At 42.1% G+C, this 18,935-nt stretch overlaps 1 long non-coding RNA gene across 1 annotated transcript in view; it reads left to right on the forward strand.

Moving 5' to 3' along the window:
* Nucleotides 1–18,935, forward strand: part of LOC111186504 (uncharacterized) — a 194,888-nt gene that overhangs the window by 13,461 nt on the left and 162,492 nt on the right. Inside the window, exon 1 of the long non-coding RNA XR_016392651.1 lies at nucleotides 1–18,935. This exon is cut by the window's left edge and continues 13,461 nt beyond it; it is cut by the window's right edge and continues 11,681 nt beyond it. This is a non-coding gene — a long non-coding RNA (uncharacterized LOC111186504).

An 18,935-nucleotide genomic window follows, 5' to 3' on the forward strand; every position in this document is an offset into this window, starting at 1 on the left:
AATATCTGAGTAATGTCTGTAGTTAAGAATATTTACCAGTATTAGTTTCCTGGTTTTGATAATGTACCATGCTATGTAAGATGTTATCATCAGGGGAAGCTGGGTGAAGAGTATAGTGGAACTCTCTTTACTATTCTTTTTTTTTTTGTGGTATGTGGGCCCCTCACTGCTGTGGCCTCTCCCGTTGCGGAGCACAGGCTCCGGACGCGCAGGCTCAACGGCCATGGCTCACGGGCCCAGCCGCTCTGCGGCATGTGGGATCTTCCCAGAACGGGGCACAAACCCGTGTCCCCTGCATCAGCAGGCGGACTCTCAACCACTGCGCCACCAGGGAAGCCCATCTTTACTATTCTTGCGACTTCTCATGAGTCTAAAATTATTTCAAAATGAATTTTTTAAATAATATAGCTGAGGATGTTATGGGGATACAGAGGTGGAGATAAAAGATCTCTATAATTTTGGGAACGAAGGAAAAGTAGAAATTTGAGGGAAAAAAAAAGAGGAGGTAACACTTAGCTGGGTCTTCAGAATGAGAAGAGGTTGGCCAGCAGCGGGTAAATTTGTTCCAGGCAGGGCTGCCTCCACTGCCAGCGTGTGGTCTAGGGGCCTTCCTCCCTCATTGGGAACAAGGTCAAGCCTCCTAACTGATGCTCCTGCTTCCTTCCCTGTCCCACCCAGGACAGTATTCAACCTTGCTTCAGCTCAAATGTTCCTTTCAAAATGTAAATCAGGTGACGGCATTTCTTTGTTCAAAAGGCTCCCCTCTCACTTGGAGTAATAGCCCCTGTACTTGCAATGGCTTATGTAACCTGCTGTCACCCACTCACCTCTCTGACCTCAGTTCAGTTACTCCCCCTTCACTCCTCTGTTCCGGCCTCACTGGCCTCCATGTTGCTCATTTAACACATCAGGCACCCTCCTTTCTGAGTCATCACTAGCTCTTCCCTCAGCCTAGGATCCTCTTCCCCCTTGTCTGCATTGTGGTCCCTCCCCTCCTCCGAGTGTTTAAGCTCTCTGCTTCTCACTGAGACCATTCCCTTTTACTGAAGTTAAAATTGCATATGTATAACTGATTCACTTTGTTATAAAGTAGAAAATAACACACCATTGTAAAGCAATTATACTCCAATAAAGATGTTTAAAAATATATATATTGGGTAGGGATCTCTGAAAAAGTGTGAAATCCTTCCAGAGAATTGTACTAAATATCTTACTATAAGGTTGGTTGAAAGAAGTCAAGACTTAAAACATACTACCTCCAAGGAATTGATGACAGATGCAGCAATGCACTTTTGTTATAATTTACCTAGAGTTTTTAAAGTTTCACTAACTCACTGACTATTAACAGTAATTCAGATTTTTTTTTCTTGGACATTTTAATAAAAAGAGACAAAAATATGTCATGTTAAATAAAAGTCAGTAAAGATCTTTGAATATGTAAATTAACAGGTGATCATTTTCATCAGGAATTTTACTTCTTATCTTTTCGGTAAAGATAATACTTCTTTTGCTGTTATGTTTTTTTTTTGCGGTATGTGGGCCTCTCACTGTTGTGGCCTCTCCCATCGCGGAGCACAGGCTCCAGACGCGCAGGCTCAGCGGCCATGGCTCACGGGCCCAGCCGCTCCACGGCATGTGGGATCTTCCTGGACCAGGGCACGAACCCGTGTCCCCTGCATCGGCAGGTGGACTCTCAACCACTGTGCCACCAGGGAAACCCTGCTGTTATGTTTTCTGAATTGACTTTTGAGAAGAAACTAATAAAGTTCATTTAAAACAAAAAACAAAAACAAACAAAATTGCAGTAACTTCCAGCCAGCCTTTCCTATCTCTTTTCCCTGATTTATTTTTCCCCTAGTACTTATTACCTTCTACTTTACCACAAAATATATTTTTATTATTTATTTATTTATTTTTTTCTCTACTAGATTATAAATCTCTATGAGGGCAGAAATGTATGTCTGCTATTTTTTCCTTCCCTGCTTTGTCCCCAACACTCAGAACCCTTTTGTTCTTCCAACAAACATATTTGAGGGCCTGTGTTCATTTCCTATTGCTGCTGTAACAAATTACCACAAACAAATTACACAAATGTATTATCTTACTGGTTCTGGAGGTGAAAAATCTAAAATTGGTTTTATGGAGCTAAAATCAAGGTGTCAGCAGGGCTACGTCGTTTTGGAGGCTCTAGACGAGAACCTGTTTCCTTGCCTTTTTCAGCTTCTAGAGGCTGCCTGAATTGCATGGTGTATGTCCCACTCCTCCATCTCCAAAGGGCATCCCTCTGTCTTCTGCTCTCATTGTCACATCTCCTATCTCTCTTCTTTTAGAACCCTTGTGGTCCTTTTATAAGGATACTTATAATTACATTGGGCCATCCCAGAATCTAGGGATGATCCAGGCTAATCTCCAGATTAGCTATCTCAAGATTTTTAACTTGAACACATCTGAAAATTCCCGTTTGCTATGTAAGGTAATGTATTCACAGGTTTGAGGATTTAGGATATAGACATCTTTGGGGATTAGGACATATTCTGCCACAGGGCCTATTATGTGTTAGGGCCTATTATATGTCCAATATAGACCAGTCAATAATAGATACCCCCAAAATAAGCAGGCTAATTTTAGCTAATAATGAATGTGGCACAGTAAATAAAATGGGGTAATCTAACAAGCTAATCTAATAGTGAACAACTGCAGGGATGGGAATGGAGACCTCTGGGGAAGAAACTTTGAGGTGAGAGATTAATGGAAAGAAATAATCAACCACACAAAGTTCTGAGGGAAGAACCTCTCAGGTAGAGGAAAAAGCAAACGCAAAGGCCTTGAGCCAGTAGGGAGCTTGGCTTGTTCTGGCAGGGACAGAGACCAGTGGTGGGATTTGAGGTTGGTCAAGTAGACAGGAGTCAAATCATTTGGGCTCTTCTAGGCCCCAGTGAGGAGCTCTGATTGTATTCAGAGGCTGATGGTAAGCCATGACGGTGGAAAATGGATTACGGGGGGCACACGTGGATGTGCAAGAGCTGTTAAAAGCTCTGCTGTGGTAGTCCAGGTGAAAGGCTGGAGTTTCTTGGATTAGGGTGGAAGCCATGGACATAGAAAAGAAACCTGTATATCTTTAGGATGTGTTTCATAGGTAATGCGGACAGGATTATTTGACTGTAGGGACAAAACATTGTTCTAAGGATTTTGTCCTGAGCAATGGAGTATATGGCAGTGCTAGTTACTATGGAAGACTTGGAGCAGAGCTGCTTTGTGGGGATGTCAACAGTGCGCTTTTAGGCCTGTGAAGTCTGCGATTCTTTTTTTTTTTTTTTTTGCGGTATGCGGGCCTGTCACTGTTGTGGCCTCTCCCGTTGCGGAGCACAGGCTCCGGACTCACAGGCTCAGCGGCCATGGCTCACGGGCCCAGCCGCTCCGCGGCATGTGGGATCTTCCCGGACCAGAGCACGAACCCGTGTCCCCTGCATCGGCAGGTGGATTCTCAACCACTGCACCACCAGGGAAGCCCCTGAGATTCTTTTAAGCCATCCACGGGTCTGTGTCAGGGGGACTTCAGTTTTATGCACCTGAGGCTCAGAGGAGCAGCCAGGGATGGTGCTATGCACTTGGGAGGCTTATGTAGCCTAGATGGCACTTACAGGCATGGGACTGGAGGAGACCATGTAGAGAGAGAGAAAAGGCGTTAAGCAATTATGGGGAGATCCAGATAGTAGTAATAATAATAGCACCCCGTGCCAAGCCCTGCACTTTGATTTTTCCATATATTAATGTATTTAATATATTTAATCCTTGCAACAATTCATTGAAATGGTTTCTTTTATTGTCATATTCCATTTTATAGTAGAGAACACTGAGGTAGAGAGTTAAAAAACTTTTCTCAAGGTCGCACAGCTAATAACTGGCCAAACTGAGAATCAGACTCAGAAAGTCTGGTTCCAGGGTCCATGCTCTCAAACCTTGAGTTCATAGTGTATTGTTCCCCTTATAAGTATAGTCTGGAGGAATATAAGATTGTGGACCAAATCACTATACTCTGTACTTGCTCAGTGTTCTGTTATCTTAGGCTGTTACTCGGATGCAGATTGGAATTGGAGTTGGTGATAAGCAGAATTCAGTGGTAAGAGAGTTCACTTCCACAGAGTATTTTCTTTCCTTTTAATGTGCACTGACTTTTAAAAAATTTTTAAACCTTTTTCATCCTCTAGAACCAAAGCTCTTTATGCTATGTTGGGGTGGGTTTTGATAACATACATTTCATGTTTTCCATAAATAGACTTTTCAGTAACCCCTAGGAAATTCTGTGGTTCCATGAACCACTGCTTGAAGATCTGTTCACCATCATGACAAACAGGCCATCTTTGAAAGGATAATGTATTTGGAATTGATTCCCAGGATGAATCACATTTTCATAATTGCGCAAGATTACTCACAAATTCAAGGAAGTTAGGTTTGAACAACGAAATAAAAATCAAATAAACCCAACTTATAAGCTTTGCTTACAACATGTTCTCAGATAACACCCACAACATGTTTCTTTTGTCAAGATTCAACCTGAAGATACACTGAAGACAAATTTCTACTTCTGTGACTTTGTCAGTAACACAATCAAAGTGGTGATACGCAGTGTTCTTATTCCACTGTGTGGGACACAGAACAGTTTGCTGATTAACTGACAAATTCAAGACAATCTAGAGGTCGGAGTCTGAAGAATGAGTCAAAGGGCAGAAGTTCCAAGAGAAACTTAAGCGAGCTTGAGTCCTTAAGATCTAAGGATGAATAGAGTAATGATGAAAAACTGCCTCTGATTCAATGTGTGCTTTGTGCATAGTAATTCAACAAAGTCATTCGCTGATGGTTGATTGAATGCCTACCTTGTACCAAGCAGTGGGGTTACAATAATGAGTTAGAGAGGCAAATGAGCACTATTCACAGGGAACTGAGGACTAATAGGAAAAACAGATAGTCAAATAATACAAATAGAGTGTAATGGGGGAAGACAGAGTTCTGTGTGGGAGGTAGAGGTGGATGAAGGCATTTTGCTGATTTGTTCTCACTGCTTTGATGATCTGGCTGTGGTACTTATATAGAATCATGGCAAAACACTTGAAAATTATTTGTAGTGTTAGTGTTGGTCAGAGGATTAAACTGTTTTGAAGTCAATTCTCTGGATTACTTAGTATCACAAGCCCATAAGTAAAGAGTAGGCTTCATACACTAAGCTACAGGTAAGATTTTTTTTCTTTTTTGTTTTTTTAAAATTGAAGTATAGTTGATTTACAGTGTTGTGTTAGTATTTGGTGTACAGCAAAGTGATTCAGCTATATATATATATATATATATATATATTCAGCTATACATGTATGAATATGTATATGTTCATTTTTATTATCTACTTGCTTTATATTGGTAGAAGATTAGGTATCGAATGTTTTCTTTCCTTAAGGTTTTCTACTCCTTTCATCTACTGATACCTAAGTTTTAAGGTATCCTAAATTATCGAGATGCTAATTTTAAACTATTCAAAAACTGCTTTACATCTCTCTCTCTTCTCTGGAGTCCCGCTAAAAATAGACTGAGCAGGTGTGCTCCTTAATAGTAGGCTATTTCCTGAGCTTGGAGGAAAACACCCAGCTGTAGGCACTGAGAGTGCCTATATTCATTCATTCATTCATTCATTCATTCATTTGCATTCATTGAGTGCTGAAATGAACTAAGCATTGTGCTCAGAGCTATCGATTCCAGACCATGGTATACAGAAAAGGATTTGCCCCAAAGATTTCCACATCCTGTTCCCGGGAACTGGTAAAAAGGTTACATGGCAAAGGGGAATTAAGGTTGCCGATCATCTGATTTTGAAATGGGGAAAGTATCCTGGATTACTCAGGTGGGCCCAGTGTGATCACAAGGGTGCTTATTAGTGGAAAAGGGGAGCAGAAGGAGGAGGACCGATGAGATGGCAATGTAAAAAGATCTCAGCCCCATGTTGTTGGCTTTGAAGATGGAAAAAAATGAGGCCATGAGCCGGAGTGCAGGTAGTGTCCAGAAGCTGAGAAAGACAAGGAAATGGATTCTCCCTGGAACCTCTAGAAAGCAACCTAACCCCGTTGACATCTCACCTTTAGCTCAGTGAGACTGGTTTTGTTCTTCTGACCTCCAGAAAGGTAAGACAATAATTTTGTGTCATTTTAAGCCACTAAATTTGTGGCAGTTTGTTACAATAGCAATAGAAAACGAATGCACAGACTGTAAGACAGTTCCTGCCCTTCAAGAGCTAACAGGCTGGTAGACATGGAAAGAGTCCGATGAGATAAGGTTACAGCTAGCAACATTGAGTGCTGACCAGGGCTGGCACTGCAAAAGGTTTGTAGAAAGGATAAGATACCTTCTGCACTGGGCAAGACAGAAGACCACAGCTTTTTTTTGCTGCCCATGCAGTCATTTGTGCCCTAGGATATATAGGATGATGCTTTGTGGGTATTTCCCTGCACAGCTGGGGAATTTGTCAGAGAAGCTAGTGGTTGGACCCACAGAGTATTGAAGAGAGGGAGGTAGGAATGTTACCTGGTTTAAAAGAATCTGAGATGTTTATATTTTAAATACCACTGTACACTGAACTTCTGAAACTTATATCTTCAGCCCATATTCCTCTCCAAACTCTAGATCCCACTGGATATCCCCAAATCTCTCCTTGGGTATCTATTGAACAACTAACCCCAAAGTTTTGATCTCCCTCAACCTGTCCCTACCCCAATATTTCCCCTTTCAGTAAATGACACCTCCACTTTTCTTGTTCTTCAGGACAGAAACCTTGGAGTCTTTCTTGACACTTTGTTTTACCTCACACTCCATGTCACCTCCATCTGGGAATCTAGTTACCTCTACTTTCAGTATATTTATACACTCTTAACCACTGCCACTGCTGCAATCTTGGGCTAAGTCACTTTCACTTGGCTGACTTTAACAGCTTCAAACTGATCCCTGCTTCCATCCTTTCCCAATTACAACCTATTCTTAACATAGGATTCAAGATAGTCCTTTTAAAATGTAAATTATTATTCTGCTCAAAAGTTTCCCGTAATGCCCAGCCTCACTCAGAGTAAAAACAAAATTCCCAAGAGAAGTAAACACCTATGTATTCACAAAACTTCTACACAAACATTTGCAACAGCATTATTCATAATAGCCCAAAAGTAGAAATAACCCAAATGTTATTTAACTGATAAATAGATAAATAAAATGTGGTATATCCATACAGTGGAATATGATTTGTCAGTATAGAGGAATAAAGTATCAATACATATTACAACATAGAAGAATGTTGAAAACATTATGCTAAGTGAAAGAGGCCAGTCACAAAAGATCACATAGTTTTTATTCTGTTTATATTAAATATCAAGAAAATGTAAATATATAGAGACAGAAAGTATATTAGTGGTTACCAGGGCCTTGGAGGAGGGAATAGGGAGCAACTGCTTGCGGGTGTGGAGTTTCTTTGAGGATGATGAAAATGTTCTGGCATTAGGTAAATGTTTGCACAACTTTGTGAACACACTGAAAACCACTGAACTGTACCTGGAGGAAGGTGTGTATCTGAACACAACTGGGATTCTACCAGGAAGGTAGAAGGGAGGAAGGTGGTGTTGAGAAGATGAACGAAAATGTCTGTTTCAGCCCTGTAGTCCTTTGAGTTTATAGCCATGTCTAAATCTCTACCTGGAGCAAACATGTTGGCATGAACCACAGTTGCTATGCGATGACACATACCATCAATATATTTGCCTCTGCTGATATTAACCTGAGCACCTGGGGCAGGCAGTGTTTGTCAGCTTTTTCCCATGCCTCCAGCAAGACCAGACTGAAATCTTTGGAGGCCTTAAAGGTCTGAAAACATTATAAGACACACCTCCTCCTTATTTTAATTTAAAAGAATACATTACCATATTGAAAAATAAGTTCTGACATTTTCCACGATGGCTACATTTTGTTGTTGTGATTATTTTTTTTCCTGAAGCTATAAAATTATTTCCTAAAACTTCTTTTGGTGCTTCTGCCTTGTTGGTGTCCTAGATTCATGCTTCTTCTGTCTCTAGGTAATCCAACAAAGGCCCTCTGTGACAGTCGCTTACTATTTGGGACCTATTCTCATTTCCTCTCCCTTCCCTGTTCCTTTTGAAAGGGACCTGATAGTTTGTGTTTTTTTTTCCTCCCGTAAATAGATATAAACTCAAGGACTCTTTGCATTTAAATGAAATTAGTGTAATTCTTTCTATAAACATTTATTTAGTCCCTAATGTATTAAAACAGAAGAAGAAGATCGATGCTAAAAATAAAAGTAGCTGCAAAGGTTAATAAAAACGTTTGCCCTTAGAGATCTTATGATCTGTGGGAAGTGCCACCTCATTGTAAACCAAAGGCATGGATCACTGGGTCCTAGGACTTGTCACATGGCAGGTGATGTGTTTTCTTGGGGGACGTCAGCAACTTGCTGGGTAACCCCAAATCACATTCCTACCTTCTAAGTTTGACCTTGAGAAGGAGCCTGGATGTTCGTATCGGCCCCTTGCTGAATATCTACCCTGGGTAGGAAATGTGCTAGGCCGTACGAAACTTGGAGAATAAGTAAGTGACGAAAGTCATACAGCAGGTAAGTAGGGGAGCCATGACAAATCCTGACCACCTGGCCTCAAAGTTCATCCTGTCGCCTACGCTTGGAGACTCTTTAATTCACTAGCTGGCTTGTATTTCTCTCATGTCAGGTTTACATAAAATCCTGGTGCGTTACAGACTACTCAGGTCGAACAATAATAGGGTTCCTTCTTTCCCCTGAGGGACTCTTGGTGAAGATTGACTCCTAAAGAGCTGTTAACAAAAGGTAGAATGGAGCTCAATTCTCTTGTTCCAATATTATTCTGAATCCAGTCAACATCACATGCCAGGGTTGGCTACTTGTTGGGGATTTCGTATTACTTTAGGTTTAGCATTCATTTAATAAACTCCACAGGAGGTGTCAGAGGAGTTCATTATTCTTCATCACTAATTACTTATTGCAGGAGGAGAAGGGTATACACCTTATGCTAATTATGTGCTGATAAAAGCATCCATATATTGGATAGATAACAACACATTCAGGGCCATGAAAAGGTAGACCTTCCCCAGTAGTTTTCCTCTTTTAGCCTATGCGTTAGCCATATCAGAAATGGAAATAATCCATTAAATGAGGCTTTTAAAGTTGCTAGCCTTTAATCATACCAAAAAATTAGTCCTAATTTGATAAAATATCAAACAGAAAAGCTGATTAATCTCATTGATATCTTATAGGCAGAGATGCTATTGAAAATATCCAGCATTTGGTAGGGAAGGGGGATGAAGCACATAATAACACATTTGAAATTAAAGGTCTGAAATTTATAGCATCTGTGTAGCAGTATGTTAGTGAGTTCTAGATCACTGAAAAAGGTCAGTAACTTTTATAAATGGCCCAGTCTCTGTTAGACCCCTGATGATTATTTCTCTGGTCTAAAACCAGAGATTTTCTCTAACTGCTAAGTTAAGAAAAGTAGCTAAATTTTTAAAAGAATGTCTTTTTTCTTTTCCTTTTTTACAGTATGTAGCAGACATAGCTAGTTGCCTCCTAAACATCCCCAAAGCTATTTCTTGCCTCCTGTCTTGCTAATAAACCTTGATTTTGTTTGGAATAGTAATTATACAGGTTCATTTCCTGATTTGAGATAAGGTTAAACTAGTCAGAAATTGCATTCTACTTTGCAGCTACTACATTTTCCAGCTTTCCTTGCAGTATATGAGGTCATAGGACTGTTATGGACAATGAAAGAGAGATCATGCTAGGAGGCTTCTGGAAAGGATTTGCTTTCCAGATAAAATTGCAGTTGTGTCACTGCTATCCTGTCCTCCTTCCGTTTTCCTCCTTCAAATGTAGACATGATGCCTGGTGCTATAGCAGCCATCTTGTGACCATGAGAACACAAGCCCCATGAAACAGAAGAACAAAAGGAGCCAGTTTCATATTATCATCATTGAAGGTACCACAGAGTCCCCATCTTCAGACCTCTTATTACAGTATTAAGTTTTAAGGTACATATTTATTTTGATACTTCAACATCTCTGAAAACAGGAATGTGTCATTGGCTTGGAGAATATAGTGGAGCTCTCTTTTCACCCCTAAGGACTAAGGAAGGAAATGAGGCAGATGGTGGATTAGATGGGTTTTAGCAACATTCTTTAAGGTGGAAATCTACCTACTTTCAAAGTTATCTCTCAAGCTCAGAACCAGTGGCATTTAGTTCTTTAAAAGACTGTTTTAAGAATAAATAACTTCTGCTCTTGAGCCTAGATAATTTTCAAATTTTGCATTTCATATTCATCTAGACAGTTATCTCAAAAACTTTTAAGTGCTTCTTCTCTCTTCTCTACTTTACTGCCTGTAGCACTTCTCAGCTGAAAGGTCTCTTTCCCTCTGCTTTTAATGGTTATTAGGCATTCACTTACTAAGAAGGCTGTGTTTGCTTTACGGCATGGTGTGAGAGATTTCAGTGTGCCCAGACTTCCCCGCTGCAGTGATGAGAGATTAGATAGCAGTCTGTTCAGCCCTAGACATAACTCAGTAAGTGGCTGTTGCAGAAATAATAGCTAAATTTGAAAACCCACTCATAACACTATACTAACCATTCTTCCTCAGGTAAGGAACTAGAAAAGGTGAGCAGCACAAAATCCTCAAGAAAACGTTTTCAGTCTCCTGCTAGCTGGGAGCCCCGCTGCAGTTCTGTTATGAACTGCTCCACATTGGCAAAAGGATGGAGGGGAAGGTTAAAAGGGCTTTTCTAATTAGTGACTGTTGTAATGCCAGTCCGCCTGCTGGCCTTGAAAGTGGAACAAGGCAGGTTAGACATCAAAACTCAGGGGAAGCCTTAAAGCATCAGAGGTCTTTAACTCTGTTTCTTCTACTCCATCGCAGCGCTATAGCCGGGCGACCCCTCATGGTACATGGCTGTTCGTCTCCCTGTATTTTTATAGGGGTTACTAAAACTTTAGCTCATTGGCCAACCAACATGGGAATTTTCCTAACTGACTGTCAGCAATGATTCCTAAAGGTCAAACTAACAAGATTCAATCTGTCGAGTTCCTTAGACCAGGTAGGAAGACCCTGATTTCTTGTCACTCTTGAACAACTGTCCTTGAAGGTCTGGGTGGTTCCCAGAAACCCTTTCCTTTTACTGCAAAGATGAGTCACTGAAAACTCAGTCATCAACCATGATGGGACCGTGCTAACAGAGATCATTGAAATTACCAGATAGTCTTCAAACAACCATTTTGTTACTAGCTTTAGCCTCTTGATGTAACAAGTCTTCACTAGATCTGCTAACAACATTTTGCTGATACGAGTTTCAGAAGTGCTAACTTGATGGACGGGGCAAGAATTGAGCAGTAGAAAGGAGACATAGAAGTAAAATTGATTGAATACGCATTCTCGTGTCATAAATGGATTGTATAGTTTTGTGTTCTTATCATTCTATCCTTCATCAGTAGAACAGTCCAATTTAAAGTATGCCACACTTTTATCATTTATTCGTAAACCTTAACAGGATAAGAATATCTTTTTACAGAACTTAAACATGGTATTAGCAGCGGAAACTGACCTGCTGAGAAATTAATGGGGCTTTTCCAAAAGTCATGATGAGCAGTTTCTTAGGGAAGAAGAAAATTTCCAGCTGTAGAAATGCCATGTGGGTTTCCAATCTCTACCATCATCTCTCTCCCAATCTTGAATTTTAAGGCTTGCTGTTCTTTATTCTTCTGATGGACTTTCACTTCTGCCCTGGAGAGCCCATTCTTTCCATATCGATGTACGTAAGGGCTCCTGCACTGAGGAGAGGACGGCGAGGGAGGCCTTGGGTTCAGAGGTAGGGGCCTCGTAGGGTTCCCTGGGGGTTCCCAGAAAGAGCTCTCCCCGGTGGAAACCCAGGATAAGGTAAATAGGAGAATGGATGTTACAGGAGAATTAGTTTCTAGTATTTATCCTGATCTCATAGTGATCCTCTATAGCTCCTGCAAAGGCAAGAAGGAAATTATTATGGGTTCCGTAGCGACCCAAGCACTGGATGGGGAATTTAAATTCCCGCTGTTAGTTCCAGGTCTGCCACTTACGTGCGTGGCCTCAGGTCCATCATTTTACTTCCTCCGTGTCTTCATTTATAAAGTGAATTGATGAAACGATGAGTGCAGTGGTCCTTTTCTGCTCTAACATTTGATGATGATACAAGCTTTGTGCTACCCTGGAAAGAGCACATGTACAAGTGAACTTCCAGTGTCATTTTGCCAAGCCAAGCTCTCTGAGTTTCAGTTTATTAACAGTAGAATGAAGAGAATAATATTTGCCAGGCAGGGCTGTTGTGAATATGAGAGATAACGGATAATAAGTACCTGACAAAGTGCCCAGAATGCAGATGGTTTTAAATAAAAGTACTTTTTATTCACTGATGCTGTGACCTACTCCTAAATGGTCTTACACTGCATTTGAGGTCTTAGGCTGATCTCTGTCCCCATTGATATGTAGCCTGGAGTGGATGTTACTGCCTGAGAGAGGAAGTGAGTCAAGGTCCTGGCTTTGTGTGAGAATGGAAAGGCAACCCCGTCCTAGGACCTCAGGGAAGCCCTAAGGGACATTAGTGCCCCTTTGTACAATTTTGCCTCCACCCAATATCTATGGCCCTGAGTGCCTCCCCAGCCCCAACTCAGCTGATTGAATTGTTCTTCTGATGAGGGAGAATGTGGAGGAGCGTGGCTGATGGTTCCACTCAACTTTGGGAAACGCCAAGCCCTGTCAGCTTAGAGGGATTCAAGACTAACTTCTTTGAATACTTTTTCTAACATTCTCAAGTTCTTGTGTTGAGAATTGGGCAGGACACTGAGGCATGGGGAACAGGCAAAAGATAGCTGAAGACATCCACCTAAGCCAGGATCTAATGTTCCGGCCAAGTTGGAGTCCTTTGGAAAATGAGTTCCATCTTGGGAGAGAAAGAAGTCCATCTTTTCTTACATTTTCATCAACAGCAAACTTCTCTATCATTTAAAGGAAAATGGAGCATTTGACACCTTGGGGATTTTACCTGTAGGAAGATAATTGCTTGAATCTTTTTTATGCTTAAGAGCTAAAAGCCATTTAGCAGCTCTAAAATTGACAATGTATTTACCTCCCCAGAGCAAAGGATTTTTCACTGTTAACATAGTGCCTAGACCAAAATTGTGGCCTCTAGAGGTCACCAGTGCACCAGATTTGAAGGCCATGGAGGCCTCCAAAATGCTTAGGAAGAGCCAAGTGTCCCACTCATCTCTAAGGGAAAGAGAAAATAAGGCAAATAAATTACGGTAACAGCTGCTGTCCAGCTAGTCTCTTAAGAAGTAGGAAATCTTGTTCGGAATAGTGCACTTTTATTGATTTTTCTTGGTTTATTTTGGCTCTCCTCTGCACTGATCTAACTGGAGGAAACTTATAATTGTTAAATGCTTCCTCACCGATAGCTTAATTTTGGAAGTCAGAGAAGAAATTTTTCTGTATACGAGAAAAACTGATATAGAAGTAAACTATTTTAGCCGCCACTAAATGTGTTACTCTCAGGGGCACTCTGGCCAAGGAGGACAGTCTCCATGTGTCTCCTGGCATGCTGTCCTTAAAGGGCATGGGCACACCGGGGTGAGAAGCATGGGAAGTGGCCCTGTAATTAACTGTTATATAGTCCCTGAGCTGCTTTACATGGGAGGACACCTTCTCAAGTACTCACATCTCTGCAGATGAATCAAACTGCACATACAGGGATCATGTTGGTAGTCAAAACATACCTTTCCTTTGGAAGAACTATCAACCAAGAAGATGGCAATCTGGAGGTCCTAAGGGGACTTTTCTTAGCTGGTTTGCCTTTTTCATTATTCTTATGCTTTAATCTCGTGTGAAGCAAATTGTCTCCCTCACAGAGAACTTGCCTTGAGATAAGTACTGCGTCTTGGCCGCTGGATCGAACCAGGGGAGTAAACCACACGCTGCTGAGAGCCTGGGACATTTGACATAACCCGCTGCCGGTGGCCTGCGTTCCTCAAGCTGTGACCTGGGAGTCACCACCAGCGGATCACGGCATTGTTTCTGCTGTTCCAGTCCCTCTCCAAGGAGAGGAATTCCTCCATCAAGACTTTCCCAGGGTCCAGATACTTGCTAGCAGCTGACCCATCAGGAAACTGCCTCTCCCCTCTAGCTTCCCACATTCCTTCCTGAGCATTCCCCAGCCCAAGGTGTGGCCAAGCCTCGGATGGTCTGCTGGGGTTGATTGACAAGAAAACAAAGCCTTCGTCTAGATAAGAAACATCACAGAGCTATAGGAAATCTATTTGTTCTGGGTGGAGCTCGCTTTCTTTCTCTCCTTTTTTTATTTTATTTTATTTTTTTATGTCTACGTTGCTGACTGGGTAGTTTCTTATCATTTCTTTAGGATGTGTGGAGCGGTCAATCTTTAAACAATGAACTGTGTTTGGGTAACTTTTTCTTTATGGCTAACTCACAAAGAAGGAAAATACTTTGTCCTAGAGGGTTAGGGTGATCTTAGGGCTATTAGATATTTTTCTTGAGCAGTAAAAAGAACAAAGGCAAAGTTTCACTACAGTTCAATTTGAACTGTGTTCTTCAGCTCGGTGCCCATTTACGTGCTGCAGAGATGGCAGTTGTGGAAAGGAAGCCACTTGTCCGTCATTCTGGAGAATCCTTTAGCTTAGATGATGTCCTAGGAGGATTGCAGAGTGTCACGCCAGCTAGGCTGAGAATGGTGTCCCTGACCCCCCGTCAATGTGGGGCAGACTGAGAGCTTCCCTGGGACTCTGCTGTTTTATCGTGGTTACCAGTTGTGTAATTGTGAGCAAATCTTACGTCTCAATTATCTTCTTTGTAAAATGAAAGGGTTGGACATAATCTCCTCTAAGGTCCATTTTGAAGCTAACATCTACTCAGAGATTAAGGCTGTTCAGTCAAGGGTCAGCTGTACCTTAGCAAGTGTGTTCGTCTCCCAGGGCTGCTGTAGTAGCATATCAAAAACTGTGTGGCTTAAGAAAACAAACTTTCTCACAGTTCTGGGGGCTAGACATCCCAAATCAAGGTGTCAGGAGGACCATGCTCTCTGACGGCTCTAGGGGAGAAGCCTCCCTTGCCTTGTTTACCTTCTGGTGTCTTCTGGCATTCCTCGGTTTATAGATGCATCAGTCCAGTCTTCTCCCTGTGTGTCTCCACATATGAGTGTCTGTCTCTGTGTCCAAATTGCCACTTTTTATAAGGACACCAGTCATATTGGATTAATGTGTAATGACCTAATTTTAACTTGATTATTTCTATAAAGACTGTATTTGCTAATAAGGTCACATTCTGAGATACTGGGAGATTCAGACTTCAACATATCTCTTGAGAGTACACAAGTCAACCCAGAGCAACAAGCCACTGGAAAATCTTCTCTTTGACCTCTGGGTCCATTCTTCATGTTGCTTTGTGCCCTGAGAGGCCTAGATGCATCACAGCAGGGGATCCCTTTGTCCTCTGGCTTCCAGTTGGGTTAGCCAGTGGCAAGAGATAGGATGCAAGGGAAGAGTGGGGTGGGAGTGGGGCATTTATTCCCCTCAGGATGGGAAGGTGTCACCACATCTGGCTGTGTCTTGTGAGGAGACCCTATCCACACAGATTTCTTTACTTCTGGGGACCCTTAAGGGCTTCTGCAAACCTTCAGGCTTAAGGTCAGTAATTCTGTCTCCCTCCCCAACCCCCAGCTTACTTCGGTTTCTCTACCAAAAGTTTAACAATGTTTTTTTTTTGTTTTTTTTTTTTTTCGTTAGGTGGGCCTCTCACTGCTGTGGCCTCTCCCGTTGCGGAGCACAGGCTCCGGACACGCAGACTCAGCGGCCATGGCTCACGGGCCCAGCCGCTCCGTGGGATGTGGGATCTTCCCGGACCGGGGCACGAACCCGTGTCCCCTGCATCGGCAGGCGGACTCTCAACCACTGCGCCAACAGGGAAGCCCAACAATGTTCTTTATTAAACTCTCCTCATACTCCCCACTTTGAGTGGGCCATCTGTTTTCTCCAGGGGTCTTAACTCTCTCCACTCTTAATGACTGAATTACTTTTCTAGAAATTCAAGGTGATAATTTGGTCTAGAAGAGTCTGGGTAGGGACCAGCTTTATTGCAGTTTGTAGAAACCTGGCTGGGTAACTCCTTGTCCAGAGACTTCCAAAAGGCCAGGTCCTTTATAAAGCCAAACTAGCAATGCAGATAAGCAGGCTGGGTGGCTATTTGGATGACCTAACTTCACACATCTGTAGGCTCATGGCTGCTCTGGAACAGCCTCCAGGGTAGTTTCACATCCCTGAGCCAGGTGGACTTTCACCTGGTGAGTGAGGGCGACCATGCTGGCCTGGATGTTCTCTGTCTTATCGCTGTTTCCCTGGGGGACTTCACTTCATCTTCCCACCCAGTGATCAGAGCTCTCTCAATAATGCAATGTCTTCCTTTTAAAAACTTGTTTTGCATTTTACAATTTCGAAATCTGTTTGAGATCATCTCAGTCCTTGCTAGTAAAAGTGGCAGGGAGAGAATATCTGTAGGTCTCTGATTGCAATGGAAAAAGGAGGCACATGCATGGAAGGGACTGGTGAAAATCTCCAGAATGATATGTTCTTAGACTATTCTGTGAAGTCAGTGATATTCTCTCCTCTAACCACTTGAGGAAACCGTGTTTGAGTTGTTTAGTGAATCTCTCTGCTTTCTCAGCTAGTACATTTATAGGGCTAGTACTCAAACCCTTGTTTTCACATTCCACTGTTTGCTTCTAAAAAGGTATATTTTTACTCTGGTGTTCATCAGCCTTTAAAAATGAACACCTGTACCGTATGTGGTCAGATACTTGGCCTTTACCCTCTCCCACTATCCAAGCTAGTCCTTGGCACTCAGTGTTCTGAAGACGCCTATGAACGAAAAAGGCAGAGAAAAAGGCAACCAGGAATGTTGCATAGCTGCTAAACTCCTATCTATTCATAAACATATGTCTCTGTGTCTGATATTTCTAGGGTTTCTTAGGAGCCCTCAATATTATCTGCTATACTTTAAGTCTGCCCTTTTTTTTTTTTTTTAATGGCCTTCCTTCAATGAGTTTCAGCCTTCTCTATTCTACCCTGGGCGCCTCCACAGTTGTTGCTTTTACTGTTTTGGACCTAGGGTAAAATCTACACCCACATCAGTGTGCTAACAATATCTCTTGAAGCCCATTGTGCTCTGGGTTAGCTGAACTTTGCTGTGGCCATGAAAATGGACATCTAGATTTAAGGGTGGGAATTACACCAAGGAGACGAAATGTCTCTTAACATGTACAAGGGAGATGGGCACATCACTAGCAAACAAAGAAACACGCTGAGTTGAATATTTGTGACTAAAGTTTCTGATTAGACTTGGAGAATTCTGAGTTGGTTTGCATTAGAATTCTTATTACCTCTTAAGGGGGAGAAAAAAAAAAACCTCAAAAAGTAGAAAGTTTTTCTTCGGATATCAAGTAGCTCTTTTCAAATCACATTTGGCCTACCGAAGTGTGAAGGGATAAGCAATGCTTGGATTCTCTTGTCCTTAAAGCCCACGTGGGTTAAGTAAGAAGTGGAAAACATCCTACTAAGTGCATCTCGAGTTGTTTTGGAACTCAAACATTAACTCAAACTTAAGATAAATGAGAATGCCCAAGATGGTTTCAGTAGTATTCTGGATATTTTCTAAGTACAGGATTAGCATCACAATTTTTTTATTCTGGGCTCAACAGCAGCAAAATTGTTTTTTTGTTTTTGTTTTGAAGATGTACAGTGACACAAAAAAGAAGAGAAGACTTGGTGAGACTAAGAATAGCCAGCTCTCAAGAACGCTTATTTCTGTTTCACTTTCAGGGTTGAAAGGGTAGAGCAGAAAGAGCCCTATAAGCGATAGTGTGGGTGATAAGGCAATTGTAGCATGAAGTGTGATCCCTGGGCTGCACAGGAGGCAGGCCTCTGTACTTCCTCATCTTTCTTGTGTTGCATTCCTGCTTAAGCACTTAGCCTGGCTCACCACTGTCCACTGAATCAAGTCTGAGCTTCTCTCTTGGGTTTCACAGCTGTCCAAAATAGGACCCAACCTGGTTTCCTGCTGTTGCATGAAGGATGATATCAGAAGGAAAGCTCAAAATTTTATAGGTACTGAACAAGACCATCCTAGGAAGGGTCAGGTCTCCGTGTGATGAGCTCACTGAGGTGGGAGAGATGCTTATAGACACAGTTTCTGGGGGCGCAGAGACCCCCATAGGGGTTATTAAGGCAGGGCCTGAGGTCCAGCTTCCTGAGCTCAGTAAAAATATAGGGACTTGGCTGCAGGAGCATGGCCCTGCACAAAGGCTGAGAGCAACTAGCAGTTAGGCTTGAGATGCTACTCTTGAAGCTGCTGCACAAGTGCCTCTGTGATATGAAGCAGGAGTAGTTCTAAAAACTGAGGCATCCTGAAGCCAAAGGTGGGAATCATAAGGCTCCAGTGCTGGAAATTGGGAGGCAGGGGTTGGAGACCCTTCTTTAGTCAAATAGCTTATTTTCAGTCTAATCTGTGTTCTCTGGGCTCTTGGGACATGCCTGGGCATATCTGACAGATTGGAAGGAAGAACCACAAGAAGTGCGTTTGCATAAAGGGCCAAGATGTTATCTGGTGCACTCGACTTCCATCAGCAGTAGGGTGGGGAGAGTGGGTGAGTATGAATACAATATAGGCTGTCACTCTGTCATTAGCTCAGCTGCCATGGATTTATGTCAGAGTCCTAGGTTCAGAGGAAACTGCAAATAAAAACTGGAGGAGTTGTTCTCTTGCAGAATTTGAAAACAAAAATTGGCAC

Source organism: Delphinapterus leucas, chromosome 3 (assembly GCF_059928025.1).
Source record: "Delphinapterus leucas isolate spDelLeu-1000000601 "Yukka" chromosome 3, BTC_Dleu_Yukka2, whole genome shotgun sequence".
NCBI classification, from domain to species: domain Eukaryota; kingdom Metazoa; phylum Chordata; class Mammalia; order Artiodactyla; family Monodontidae; genus Delphinapterus; species Delphinapterus leucas.